Here is a 2,375-nt window from a genome sequence, read left to right as displayed (position 1 = left end):
GTGGAGGGTGGCTTCGGCAGGGGGCGTCGTCCGATCTGCGGCACAAGGATCACAGAGCGGCGGCTCCAGATATGGCGGTGATGGCATCCCCTCCGCCGAGGATGATGGGTCTGGAGGCGGCTCCTTGTGGCGGCGCCTAGAAGCGGTAGATCACGGGATCCCGAGCCCAGGCTCATCGTAGGAGGTCCCCGTGGCGACGATCTAGCGGCAGAGGTGCATGGATTTGGGGCATCCTTCGGAAACCCTGGGTCATGGACTCCCCGCTGCTCTTCGGTTACCGCCGGGAGATTGCGGCGCTGGTTGCCATGCCCGTTTCTGGTCGTGGCCTGGTGCGAGCCAGAGTGGCGAGGAAGGGGCGAGTGACGCATCTGCACAGACGGCGCCGCGGTTGCCTTCTCCTCTGCTGTTCTGACCAGCGACATGGGGGCCTCGTGGTTTTGCTTCAATAATGGAGGCGGTCCTAGGGTTCTTCTAGCGCCAAGACGATGTTCTGCTTGATGCCGGCTCTCATTGATCTACCCATTGACGAGTTCCGGAAGGCTCCGCCGAAGATCTCCATTGGGCGCTTGGCGCCTGTAGATGTTGGATCAGATGGGATTCGGTCATGTGCGTCCCTATTTCAGCCCGTGTGGCTTCAGCAAGGCGTGACACAAAGCTTTGCAGTCTGATGACATTATGGGACATGTTGGTATTTCGATTTTGATGGTGAAGACAGTGGCGGAGAAGGTCATGGTGGCTAAGGTCTGAGGCCTAGTAATGGCAGATCGAGTCTTACAGGCGATGAGGACTTTGCTTGTTGTTTCGTGACTTGTAACATCGGCATCATCAAGTGGGGGCGGCAACATAGGAGGAGTACAGAGTCTTAGCTTTCAGCGTGAAAACCCAAGATCTGCCCTTAATTGGTTGTGCATGGCAGTGGCCTGGTTGAAGGCATTGTTTTTTGAGAGCGCGGATTTTCTCTAGGGTGAAAACCTAAGATCTATGATTAGGTGACGACGATGTTTGTGCACTATTTCCTTCTTGAATGCGTCGCTTGTGGAGAATTTGGACTTCAGATGTTGTCTCGGTGGTGGTTCGTGCTGCAGTTACAAGGAATTGATCACTATAGCGGGATCTTTTGTTTTTTCTTATTATTCCTTTTGTTTTTGGGTTGTCTGCATGGCATCCATAATGTCTTTAGAATATTTCATTGTTGCATAGGCTGGGTGTAATTGTTATCTCCGCGGTATTAATATATTCCCTTTGTCAAAAACATATGGGTACGGTTGGCCGACCGATAAAACAAAGTGATGATGCTCCGAGGCGGTTGATTTTTTATGTCCCGAGTCATATATTTCCCTCCATTAAACATTATTCAGTTATCGGTCCTGGTTTTGCTACTTGTGAGCTGCGTTGGAATTTCCCTGAATAGGAGAGGAGATGCAGTATAATAGAGATAGGTATTTCCTTTAGTTAAGAACCAAGATTATCAATCCAGTAGGAGAATCACACAAAGCCTCGTGAACAGCACCTCCACACACAAAAGCAAATACTTGCACCCAACGCAAACAAGAGGGTTGTCTATCCCCTTGGCGGTTACTTGCAAGGATTAAATCTCGTAATGATAGATAGATAAATTGCAAAGATAAAATAAAAGAAAATAGAAAATTACAACAAGGTATTTTTGTGTTTTTATATGCGATAGAAGTACACCTAAGGGCCATAGTTTTCACTAGAGCCTTCTCTCTCGAGCAGATAGCATACGTGGGTGAACAAATTATTGTTGGGCAATTGATAGAAAAGCACATAGTTATGACGATACTCAAGACAATGATCATGTATATAGTCATCATGTTCAAGACAAATAGACCGACTCCTGCCTGCATCTACTACTATTACTCCACCTATCGACCGCTATCTAGCATGCACCTAGGGTGTTAAGTATAAAATAGAGTAATGCCTTAAGCAAGATGACATGATGTAGACAAAGTAAACCCAATCAATATGAATAAACCCTGTCGTTTTACCCATAATGGCAATAATACAAATATGTGTCTTGTCCTCTACTTTGTCACTGGGATATAGAGCACCGCAAGATTGAACCCATTACAAAGCACCTCTCCCAGTGAAGATAAATCAATCTAGTTGGCCAAACCAAATGAATTGAGCGGAGAGAAATACAAAGCTACAAGAATCATGCATAATAAAGTTCAGAAAAGACTTCATTAATATTCAGATCATAAACCCATAATCCATCGGATCCCAACAAACACACCGCAAAAGAAGATTACATCCAATAGAACTCCGAGAACATCAAGGAGAACATTGTATTGAAGATCAAAGAGCGAGAAGAAGCCACCTAGCTACTAGCTATGGACCCCTAGGTCTGTGGTGAA

This window comes from Triticum dicoccoides, chromosome 6A (genome assembly GCF_002162155.2).
Source record: "Triticum dicoccoides isolate Atlit2015 ecotype Zavitan chromosome 6A, WEW_v2.0, whole genome shotgun sequence".
Taxonomy (NCBI): Eukaryota; Viridiplantae; Streptophyta; class Magnoliopsida; order Poales; family Poaceae; genus Triticum; species Triticum dicoccoides.
The sequence above is the reverse complement of the archived record's forward strand: the minus strand, read 5'-3'. Positions refer to the sequence as shown.